The sequence below is a fragment of the Micrasema longulum genome, unplaced genomic scaffold (genome assembly GCF_059751315.1).
Source record: "Micrasema longulum isolate JH-2025_06_02 unplaced genomic scaffold, ASM5975131v1 h1tg000120l, whole genome shotgun sequence".
Taxonomy (NCBI): Eukaryota; Metazoa; Arthropoda; class Insecta; order Trichoptera; family Brachycentridae; genus Micrasema; species Micrasema longulum.
Window position 1 is genome coordinate 113,454 of NW_028277326.1, and position 13,013 is coordinate 126,466.

Genomic DNA, 13,013 nt, shown 5'->3' on the forward strand with positions numbered 1-13,013 from the left:
GCATGTATACCAACATAATAAAAAAATGACAGTCGGACTCTCCAAACCCGCAAAATTAAAAAAATCCTGTTGTTTTCTGAACACACCTTGAATACACAATTGCAAAAAAAACAATTTTTAAAAAAATTAGAAGATTTTTTGACAATGATTTATGCAAAATTATTTACAACACAAATATACCACATATTGACTACTGTAGAAAAATTAAACAAAACCTCAAATTCTAGGAACATGTCCATGCGTACGTAGAATAATATTGTTCCCAATATATTTAATATGTTGCCACTTGACTTAAAAGCATGTCACAATGAAAATAAAACTTTGTTTTTATTACGAAAGTGGTTAGAAGACAGAATATTTATATACTGATGTGTTATTTATCTAAAACTTTTATTTAAGAAACTCAGTATTTTATCTCTCGTTAAATACATTTTTAATAATATTTTCAGTTTGTCCTAATTTTTGACTAGGATTGGAAGACAAGGACTGAATTCAACTCTCTGGGGAGCTGTTAACATTGACATATTACAACAGAGATAAAGAACATTTTAGAGAAGGTAATATAGAAGATAATATAGTTAATATTACACATGATGCGTACTGAAAACGATAGAGCGTAAAAGTCGCAATGAGACCCCGCCCAAATCCTATCTCTCTATACCAGCCGCGCAACGGGTTTTCAAAACCCGGGCATACCTTTTTACCTTTTCCCAACTCTGTGTATAGATATTTTCAATAAAATTACGCGTGTCCATTACAGTATTTTAAATTTCCGGTAATATTGAAATACACAATTGATTTATTTTCATTTATTTAATTTATTTCTGTTATCTGCTTGTTTCGTCAAATCATCGATTTATTTATACAATGTCTCAACTCTGTGTTAAGTTGGGACCAACATCATTAAAGAAAATATAGAATAAAATCATATAACCATACACACATTTTACATATAAAGAATAAAGTAATTTACCATAATATAATGTACACTAGTTTATTTTATGTTTAAATAATAAAAAATCTTAAAACAACCGATTCACGTTTTTATCAAAAATAGACTGAATCTTATATTTTATCCTAATCATTTAATTAAGTATTTTATAAACCCATAAACAAATGGCGAAATCTCATTTATACTTATTTTGGCGATGCTGTCTTAGGTGATCTTTGTTTTGCTGGCATTAGAGTAACCAAGTTTTTTCAGTAATTCTTTAGTCTTATCTAAAGGCACCGTGTTGATAATACTGTCAAAACATGCGATATTCGTTTTTGACGAGTGGAAACTTAATTTTCCTTTAAATCTTCCGTAAAATATTCCTTCCCTTCCAAATAAGTGCACGGCTTCTGATAGGTTGATTGGTTCAATTACTTTAAAACCCTGAAACATAAATAATTACAGCCTTAAGAGATTTAAGAATGGGAGCAAAAATGAGTGGTATAACTGTTAACTGTCTTCTGTATGCTGATGATGCCGCGCTTCTTGCTAGCAGCAAAGAAGACCTGCAATTATTGGTAACAAAAGTTTTCGATGAATGCAAGAAAAGCGATTAGCTTACGAATGCTGATAAATCGAAAGTGATGGTTTTGAAAGGGATGAAAATATAACTAAATGCGAGATCAATGTGAACGGAGATATTCTGAATCAGGTAGAATAATTTGTGTATCTGGGAAGTATGTTTACTAGGGATGAAAGACCGAGAAAGGTATTGAAAGGAGGGTGAGTGCCGGGAACAGGGCAAACGGTGCACTGAAATCTACTTTGGCAAACAAATTTTTATCGCAGGAGGCTAAACTAGTAGTTCACTACGGAGTTCAAGTGGCAACTCTAATGTATGGGAGCGAAGTATGAAATTGGAAAAATGATGACGAAAGTAGGTTGAATGCTGTCGAAATACGATCCCTCAGGGAATGTGTGGTAAAACGATGTATGATAGGTGCCAGTAGCGTGCCTAGGATTTACGAGTAAGGCAAGCCCATATATATATTTTTTAAATTCACAGGTGGTGTAATTCTCTGACAGCCTCATAGTATAGTGGCCAGCGCATTTACCTACCATGTAAAAGGTTTCGGGTTCGATTCCCGACATGGTTGATATAAAATATTTATTTAAAAAGGTGTTTTTACACTAGAATGTGTCATAGTCCCTGGACTGGTACTTGAAGCGTAAGACTGATCATTTTACCTTTATGTAGCAAAAATGATCAAGATACATTGCGATTGCAGTACTCTATGCACCATTAGGTGCGGAAAAGGAATGATGATAAATTAATTTGTGTGAAAACATGATGTGAGCTTACTTCACTACAGTTGTACAGTCTACAAAACATCCAAAAGGCATATAATGACGAATAACAATATTTTTTTCAAATATGCATAGGATAATCTTTCTGAGGTCGTTTAAATAAACGAAATAAAGAAAACACAATATTATTTTATATAAAGGAATTCCTCAGATATCAACCATTACCAATAAGTAACATCAATATAATATAGCGTGCGTAGAGTTGAATAATAGTCATCGGAACCCATAGATACATAAATATAAATTATAATTGATATAAGATATAGGAAAAGGAAAGTAGATAGGCAAATAAAAAAGAAACGTCGGCCATCTCCGAATTCATTTTATACATGACGTTTGCACAAAATTAAGTAAATTATCGTAAATTTTAACCAGTACGGGTCTTTATACAATTAAGATAAAAAAAACCGTTTAAAATTATCAAATTCCGTAAAAAAGAGCATAATAAACAATCGTAAAGTTTGTTCGACACGAAATACGAGAGGCGCTCTCTGCCAACTTTACCCTAAAGAAGCTGGCTTCAGATTCCCATATAAAACTCAACATATACAGACAAACATTTGTTGAGTTTACTGATTGCATCACATGCGAGTTGCACCGTGAAATAAGCCCCATAAGAAGCCCACGTGCGTGAGCGAGATAAGAAGACATAGTGTCGTTCGCGCACACAGATTTCATGCGGTTCGGATCTCGGGATGCGAACAGTACCAACGTCGAATAGATCTCTAATTCTCATGCGCGGCGAAATTTAAACAACGAAATGAATTATTTTTAAGCGTTTGGTTCAGATTTGGTAATTTTGAAATAAAATTAATAGGCAAGCCCGGCTTATGGGCTTCTATGGAAATACCGCCACTGATAGGTGCACAAATGTCGAGATCCGCGAAGTGTGTAAGGCTGAGACATGCATTATCGACAGAATCAAGAAAGGGGTGCTGCGTTGGATTGGACATGTAGAGCGAATGGACAGCGAAAGAATGGCTAAAAGGATCTACGATGCGAATGTTGATGGATGCAGAAAACGAGGAAGACCGAGAAATACATGGCACGATCAAGTCCATGAAATTCTTGAAGATGGTTATGTCAAAAGTAGGAATAATCAGCGTGCGTGCATGAGAAGATGCATGAATGTAGAGGAAGCGAGGTCTGTATGCCAAGATAGAGTGATATGGCGTTCTATCCTTTCTGCCTACCCCTACGGGGAAACGGCGTGATGGTTTGTTTTGTTAAATGAAAATCACCCGTTTACTTCAGTCACAATTACAATATGAATTATGTAAGTTCCAACTCCAAATCTGTAAAAATTTTGCCTTGTGCTGAGTGTTGACTTGGGACAAAGACAAACTAAACAAATAACCATTAATTATAAATCTAATTTATATATATATACGTATTTAAAGTTTTTATAAGAATAGAAAAATTTTGGTAAATTGCTTTACAAAAAAATTAATAAAAATTTCATTCTAATACTCCATCTTTAAAAAAAAAAGTTGATTCGTTTTTGGGGTGCGTAAATCAAGGATACGAGACCTCGATTTTGTTGGTCTTAGTTAGGCATAATGAGTCCGATATGCAGTTGTCTTTTTTGAGTATTGAGGAGGCATCTGCAAGAGAGTGACAAAAATAATGGTCTGCCTCGCATATCCTCTTAAGCTCTGCAACTGGTATTTAACTGAAAATACTGAACAGGTAACCAAAATGTTTTACCCAAAAATTTTTCGTGTCTTTGATTTCAGGAAAACGCTGCAAGTTGACTACAAACTTACTCAAATGTGATGGTGAGACACCCCAAAATATCCCTAATTTCTCTAAGAATTGTCCTTTTTTCAGCTCAGAGCGCATGCAGCTAGGGGCGCGTTGTAGAAGTCTGAATGGTAACATGAAATATATTGCAACCGTAATAAGGCATAAGGACTTAAAAGGTTATTGTCGAAATAATTAAAAATAGGACACAAAATGACGAACACTGTCAAAGTGGACCAGGAGATCTGTTGATGTCTGGTCCTGCCTCTCCTGAACGAGTTTTCTGTGGTTTCCTCTTCAAGCAAATGCGGAGAAGTTCTTTTATGGGAGGAATGCTAGACCGAGAAATTAAGGATTTAATTCATTTTAAAATAGTACAAAAAAAAAATTATAAAAAAAATTGTGTTTGGAAAAAAAATCATTAGGATATTTTCTAAATTTTACCATGAAGAATGATCCTCTAAAGTTTCGCGGTCTGGTCCTGAAACACCGTGTTTATCATTTATAAGAAGCCACAACTCTACTAACACCTACTGTATAGTCCCTCTTTTACAAAATTGACATAAGTGTTGTGTGCCAACCTTTTTGCCTTTTGTTATATTCAAAACTAGCGCAACCCATGTTAGACAATTGCTATCTCCCACACCTTAATAACTTATATGGTATCGCAACTATTTTATTTTTGATCTTTGGCTTGACATTTTATTTTAGCCAAGGGTTATTTATTAGTCGTAGTCTATACCTATTTGACAATTTATATCTAGAGTGCTTGCAGACTGGCTAGATTTCCTCCCTAGGGAGTTGTTCATATTTAGATTTATTTCAACAGAGAGGGAAAAAGTTTTCGAGAAGAAATTTGGAAGTCTAGGCATTTACAGGGCTTATGACCTGTCATTGGCTGGTTTAAGTGGCCACTTTACACACTGTGTAACATTCACCATTCTGCCCATGTTTGAACATCCACATTTCCTCGACTCTTCCATCTGTTGACTTTTGTGAAGTGAAAGAGCTGAAACCTTTATCACGTGGGTGAGATTCATCCGGCTGAACCAAATCACCTACTAGGCAACGCCTGGAAACAATTTTCCAATTTTTATACTTCTTCTTTTACCAGGTAGTAATTCAACAATGTTTGATTATGTCCAAATGCTTGCAGACTGGCTGGATTTCCTCCCTAGGGAGTTGTTCATATTTAGATTTATTTCAACAGAGAGGGAAAAAGTTTTCGAGAAGAAATTTGGAAGTCTAGGCATTTACAGGGCTTATGACCTGTCATTGGCTGGTTTAAGTGGCCACTTTACACACTGTGTAACATTCACCATTCTGCCCATGTTTGAACATCCACATTTCCTCGACTCTTCCATCTGTTGACTTTTGTGAAGTGAAAGAGCTGAAACCTTTATCACGTGGGTGAGATTCATCCGGCTGAACCAAATCACCTACTAGGCAACGCCTGGAAACAATTTTCCAATTTTTATACTTCTTCTTTTACCAGGTAGTAATTCAACAATGTTACACAGTGTGTAAAGTGGCTACTTAAACCAGCCAATGACAGGTCATAAGCCCTGTAAATGCCTAGACTTCCAAATTTCTTCTCGAAAACTTTTTCCCTCTCTGTTGAAATAAATCTATATCTAGAGTCTTTACGTGTTTGATAATTTACCTATCTTAGTGCTCTCACCTGCAAGGGGCGGATGTCCCAAGGGACAATATTGTTTGTCTAAAGATTGACTGTTTAGATGCACCTTGCGATGCTCCAAACTGAACCTTTCATAAATTAACATATTATTATCCCCTCCATTCAATGTAAAGATTCACTTTATAACCCAATACATTGGTTCCAGGAGGACACATTGAAATTAGATTCCTAACTTAGTACGTCGTGACTACGACAATTTATTATTAAATGTAAACTTGAATATTATTAAATTATAAGTACAGTAAACCCAACAAGTGAAGTTGGAGACATTTCGTTATCTTCAAAAGTGAACCAAATAAAACAATACCATCTTCGAAGCTGCCTTTTATTGACGACTGGAGGGCTACTCAATTACTCATTACAAAGTGCCCCTCAACAACTTACACGGCACATAACATAAGCAATGTTCAAAGAGTTTTTCAAATTGCATATGCCAATAGAACAAATTAACCACATAATATTATGTTTGTTAAATTCTTTGAATTCACTTACACTGGAGGAACGCAGAATAATAACAAATTTAATGTTTTTCATAAAATCATTAATTCTAAATTTGATTCTTGCAAATTACTTGATTTAATAAAAAAATAACACACCAGCGCGTGGAACTAGATGAAATACTTTATATTATTGTTCTCAAACCGACTACCGTACATTCGCGAAGACTGGACCGCTGTGCACGTGCAGACCACGAGCCCACTGCGTGATATCGCATAATTAGCCCATTTCACACCATGGCCAAAATCTACACGGCTATTATATTACAGCCGTGTATAGTTTATTTCATTATATATTTTAATTCTAACTAGACTTGTTATAACACTACGATACGGTTGGCTTGGCAATGTACTGCGGATGCCTCCCGAGAGCCTTAACCATGCTTGCCTACTTTACAAGGCATCAGGTTTCCGACGTCCTGGACGTCCACCGTCCACTGTTCGTCGACAGTTTATGTCAGAACTACGGGACGAACCTGACTTGAGAGGACGCACAGGAGCTGGCAGCCGACGGAGATGCCTGGAGGATCTTCGTAGACACCATATGCTCCAATGAGAGAGCGGACATGGAATGATGATGATGATGTTATAACACTTATTGTTAATTTTATTTACCTTTTCAAGATGACATTTGGAATCCGAGTAAATAAATCTATCGAGAAAAGGTTTCAAATCTGTATATTCGCAAAAATCCTCAGAATGCAAATTTAAACCTGATACAAAGCGTTTGCCATCCCATTTCCAAATTCGAAGACGAGCCTGAAAAAAATACAAATCCTCTAATTTAACAGCAACTTTTAAGCGTATGAATCAAGTTTTTTGTGAAATAATTACATTTAAACCCTAGAATAACTGAACAATTACAATAAAAAATACTTAACGAATTAATGTGTAGAAAATTATTTTACCATAATAGGTCCAACTTCCATATAGACAGAAGTGTTTCCATTTACAGTCCCCACTCCTGTCATAGGATCTGTTACCAATTCAATATTTATATCTGTAGCATTTATTTTTTTTGGCCCCTTGCACAGGGTAAGAAACTCGTAAACTATATCAAATGGACCCTGAAATTTATTTATTTTTTACAAAACAGTTTAAAAAAAACAGATTGGTAATCATTCAGTATATTTTTTTGACAAATTGTAGTCTGGTAAAACGAACGCAAAATTAGGAAACCCTACAATTTTGACATTTTAAAACGAATGTTTTTTTTTAATCGCGCAATAATTTGTTATCTTTTATTTGTCATCTTATATTTGTATGTTTCTTTTTTACTTTTTTACAGTTTTAAAAAAAATAAAAAAATAATTTGTTTAGTTTTAATTATTTAGTTGAATTCTATGGTTGTATTTCATATTATATATTACATAATTCACTGCTGTGATTATTTCTGTAAAACTTTTTATTGTAAAAGGTTCTTTGAACCGTTAATATATAAATAAATAATAAAAAAACATAAATTAGGTAAAATCAATATTTTTTTAAAGGTATTTCTGTTAAAAAATATACTTAAAAGTTTTATGTAACTAAAATATAATTACTAAATGTTATTGAATATTTTGTATAACCACTTACCGACTTTTCTTTGTCTACCGGTTTCGAGACGTACGCGTCTGTTTGTCAAAACACCAATTAAAAACCAACATGCAAAACCCACTATACACATTCACCATAGTTGTTGCACAAAAATATAAAACCAACACGACATGCATTTTAATAAGCACACGCACTGATTAGGACAAACATGCACTGATTAAATTATGAAAATATTATCTTGTTTGAGAATTAATGAAAAAAGTAGAGGGGATGGAGGTTTTGCATGTTGGTTAATTGGTGTCCTGACGAAGAGACGGGCACGTCTCGAAACCGGTAGACAAAGAAAATTTGATAAGTGGTTATATACAAATATTTAATAACATTTAGTAAAATGTTTGACCACAAAGATAATGCTTTAAATATTATTAATAAAATATTAATACTTTTAGACCGTCAGATTACGCCATTTCAAATTTAGACTAAACTTATGTATCTGGGATCTCAATAAAGACTAAGTATTGAACAAATTTTTTTTAAATAATTTAAACATTTAACATAAAAAGCCGCGGCCAAATTTTAATTTTTTGTTTTTGAAAAAAAGTACAAGCATTTTAAATCACTTACATTTTTGTGACATTTTCCTTTATTTCTACTTAAATTTATGCCTTCGGCAAAAAATTATTGAAATACTTTAGTTGAAACCTTTTTTTGCCCATCACGTAATGCAGGCTGTAGAAGTTAATGAATAGAAAGCAAATAGCTACTAAATTGTCGATACTCGTATTCAGCAAGCGAATTGACCTATAAATGGGTGAATTTCGACTTACATTTGTACGGCTTCTGGGTGTGTAAAACAGTGCATGAGATCTCGCTCCAGTATAATTATTAGGAACAAACAAACTGATCTCTTTCAGTATATTTGGATTATATATGCTTCCATAAATATAGAAATGATTCCCAAGAAAAAAATGATGACGAGATTCGAGGGTGTGGTAATCCAGCGCCCCTGCTAGAAATTTTATTTTACATACCCCTTAATTTATTAAAAAATAAATTAAATCCCACTTACTATTTAATAATGCACACTCCTGAACACTTACTTCCACATGAATACACACAAACACACATCTACACTTACTCTCATACAAATACACATAAACACATCCTTTTGTTGTAACACAATTTAATAATAGTATGATTTTTATTTAGAAACCTCACTGGTCTGTCTTTAAACTTTATTTAAAAAAAAAGTTATTATATCATTGTCGACTATTTGTTTCTTTAAAATAAATAAATAATAAACAATGGATACAAGAATAGATAATTATTTTGTCGAAAACACAATATTATTTCTCGAAAATAAGTGGCTTTTTTGTAATTTGTACTACAATGAGGAATTCCACTGTTTTCTAATTTATTTTTTTTTCTATTAGCGTACTATTCAACTAAGCAAAAATCTATATATATATATTTGTGCGTTATTTACAAAGATATGATTTTTTAAAGTTACATTTATCAAATACCGCGCCAAATGACTGTAATCAGTGTGTCACTTTTCAGTAGTGACGTCATGAAACAGTTGGCGTTCTTACTTTCACTGGCCTGACAAGAATCTATGGAATATTGCTTTGATTACTTCATTTAGTTGATCGTAATTTGCTCAATTCTATGTTATGGTTGTTTTTACGAACGTTTTGATTTAGAAAAACCTAGAAATTTGACATAATCTCAGGTTGAAATGTCAAATTATACTCTTTTTTTTCTATGGTCAAAACGTTGCGGGGGCTTTAAAGCGGAAACCGGAAATACTACACGTAGATATAAGGAGTGACGTCATTATTTACGATTTTAAAATTAATACTATTTTTAACATTTTTTATTTATTTTTGCGTGTGTTTTTGAGATATTTCATCCTACTCCAAAATGTTTAAATATTCACGTGTACACGAAAACATTTTAAAAATTTAATTCCGGGTTGGGCTGGAATTTCTCATTTAAAACAATATATATTCTCACTTACCAAACGAACACTTTTTGATTTTCTTCTTTTTTCTTTTAATTCATGTTGCATTAAAAATAATCGTTTCATCAGACGAAATTACCTCCAGTGAGATTCTAATTCCCATTTTCTTAAATCTCACTACCGTTTGTATCAGAATTTTAAATAACAATTACTTGAAAACTAGTCTTATTTAGGTCCAAATCATATTGCTGGCATTCCAATACTCAGAACTATACGAAAAACGTACAAAGAACTGAATTCTAAAACGTTTTTTTGCGTTCTCCTCAATACCCAAATATGTACATGGCTAAATCAACTGGACTAGGATACAAGTACGTGTGGACGAAAAGGGGTAGGATCTTTATGAAGAGAAACGAATCAGCCTCAACTATACATATAAGAAGCACTTCCGATATTCCCACGGAGTAAAAATATACTTTATTATTTTTCATTTTATTTTCATTTCATTTTTATTTCATTTTTTATTTTTAATGTTTTTATTTTCTTTAAGATCTTAATTCATATTTTCTCTTTTACTAACTATGCAAGAAAACTTTGCAAACTATGTTTACAAAAAATTATCCTTTTCACAAGTTCAGGAACTAAATTCTGAATATTTATACCCGTACATGCACACATACATATCCATACATACATATATACACATATATACACATACATACATACATACATACATACATGTGAACATACATATACACACATAAACATCCATGAGAATATTACTTAGTTATAAATTCTATTTTATATATATCTATATTTACAAATATTCCATTTTTTTAATATATAAACTCCTGATCGAATAGCCAGTCTATTATTTTGCCCTTGTCACTTTTGGTAGTGCAAAAAAGTGGAGTGTGGTTTTGGTAGGTATGTGAATATGTGTGTGATTGTATATGGGTGTGAGGGTAGGTTTAGGGACAGGGTAAGTGTGTGTTTGATATGAGTGAATAGAAACAACTTAAATTTATAATGTAAAAATATTATTTTTTTATAAAGAAACATATTTTTTTTCATAAAATAGTTTTTTAATTTTGGTTTTAAAAGTGAGTTTACTGCAGTTAAATATGTCTATGTTATTGAAAAATAAATTATAATTACGCGTCAAGCGAATCAGATGAGAGTTCTGTATATAGTTGGTGCGAACTGTAGGTAAATGGAAAAGAGATAGATTCGTGTGACGGGTGCGGTAGCCAGGTACATTAAGGGCCAACTCAGAAACCAGAACAGGACTATCAAGACGTCCATTAAAATTTCATGTAAAATCCCCATATCTAATACCAAACGACGATCCTCAAGACTAAGTATATTATGTTTATGACAAGAAGTTTTATAGTTAATGCTTTCAATATTAACAAGAGTTATTTTTGTTGTGAAACAAACACATGTTTCTAAATAAAATCTCTTACTTAACAGCCCTATGAATGGATTCTTAATTTGAAACAAATTAAACAATTATCATTTTATGTAAGCTGTCAACAAACAAATTAAAATTATGACGTGTGATTGCTTTAAGTATTTGAAAAATCGAGGAGATAATATTGATAATATTGAAAAATGGGTACCGTGGAGACCCATGATAGTTATTATGATGTTCGTCGTGATGTTAATATTATACTTGCATCTTAAGTACGTGTCAAAACCAAATGACCGAATCGAAAGATATCAAATCAACCAAAGAAGAAGTCAAAGGAGCATAAATAATAGAGTAGGAAATAACCCGACCCTCACAAGTAGGCGAAGAAGTATAACTTAGGAAGCGAGGTGAAGAATTTGGTATGATTTATTATATTTTTTTTGTACAAAAAGCAGACATTGTTTAACACTGAAACCATAACTGTTATTGGCATTGACATATAAAAACACACAGGCATGCCCCGAGCATGGAATTAAGAATAGTCCAGAAACCGCATACGCACATCAAACAGAAGGCGACTAAACTACTCATAAATGAGTAGGTTTACGCTTTGACCCATTAGTTTCTTTGTAGACGTCGCTCAGTACGCAACTCCTGATTTCAACTATGCCGTTTTGTGTCCTTTTAAATTGTAGAAATACTGCTAGGATCTTATCAGATCACATTTCATGTGTAAGTAGCAAATGCAGTACATAAAATTAGAATTATTTTCGATCTGTCAGATTGTCGAAAAATCAAAATAGACATTTCGTTAGTGTTGCCAGGGTAGTATTTTTTTTTACCCTACTTTGCTCATCTAATGAGAGAACTAATAAAAAATGGACCTCGGATTAAACAACTCTGTGGTGGACATTTGACCGACATTATCTTTAAAACATCAAATATTTTTTAACATAATCTAAAAATATCCGTTATATATAAAATATATTTTTTTTTATATTTTAAGTTTAAAGTTCATTCATTCAATTATTTTTATTAAATGACCCTTCACTTATCTACTCCGTTGTTTCAATCAATATTTCCGCGTGCACAATAAAATTTTAGAGAAATATACATGTTTTTTTTAATGAATTATTATTGAATGCTTTTTTTTACCGTACATTTGTGTTATAATTATATTTTTTCCCATCGTGCAAAGAGTCTTATTTTTGAATATTTTAATGTTTCGACAATATCATTTATGTATATAATAAACAAAACCGGTCCGAGAACCGATCCTTGTGGTACTCCCAATGAAATTTTGAGGGGCTCGGAAATTTCATCATTCACCTTCGTTATTTGGTATCTATCGCCAAGGTACTCTTCAAACCATTTTATAGTTTTTCCTTTTATTCCTATTTTTTTCAATTTTTTAATAATTATTTCTCGGTTTATTGTTTCGAAGGCTCTTTTAAAATCCAAAAAAACTGCAATTACGAACATGTTCTTATCGGTTTCCTCTTTCCAATCTTCTAAAACCAAGTTAATAGCCATTTCACAAGATTGATTGGTTCGAAATCCACATTGTTCTTTGCATAATACTTCCCATTGTTCCAAAAAATTAACTAGCTCATTCTTTACAATATATTTCAATAATTGCTCATATTTTGGAAGGGTGTTTATGGGCCTGTATTCTTCACACTTCACTGAATTTTTTATTTTTGCTATTGGAATGACACTTGATGTTTTCCATGATTTCTCTTTCTACTGTTGATATTTTTATTTATTTATGTGAACATAAAATATAACAATATAAAGAGTTAAGTTATACTAAAATAAAAATCAGTATAAAAACATTGATTAATTTATTTATTTTA

At 32.5% G+C, this 13,013-nt stretch overlaps 1 long non-coding RNA gene across 1 annotated transcript; it reads right to left on the reverse strand.

Moving 5' to 3' along the window:
- Positions 1-840: 840 nt before the first annotated feature.
- Positions 841-7,290, reverse strand: LOC148284426 (uncharacterized). The gene is made up of 3 exons (XR_015824830.1): positions 7,150-7,290; positions 6,857-7,000; positions 841-1,378 (listed from the first exon to the last, which is right to left on the reverse strand). It is a non-coding gene; the product is annotated as an uncharacterized LOC148284426 (long non-coding RNA).
- Between the last annotated feature and the right edge of the window lie 5,723 nt (positions 7,291-13,013).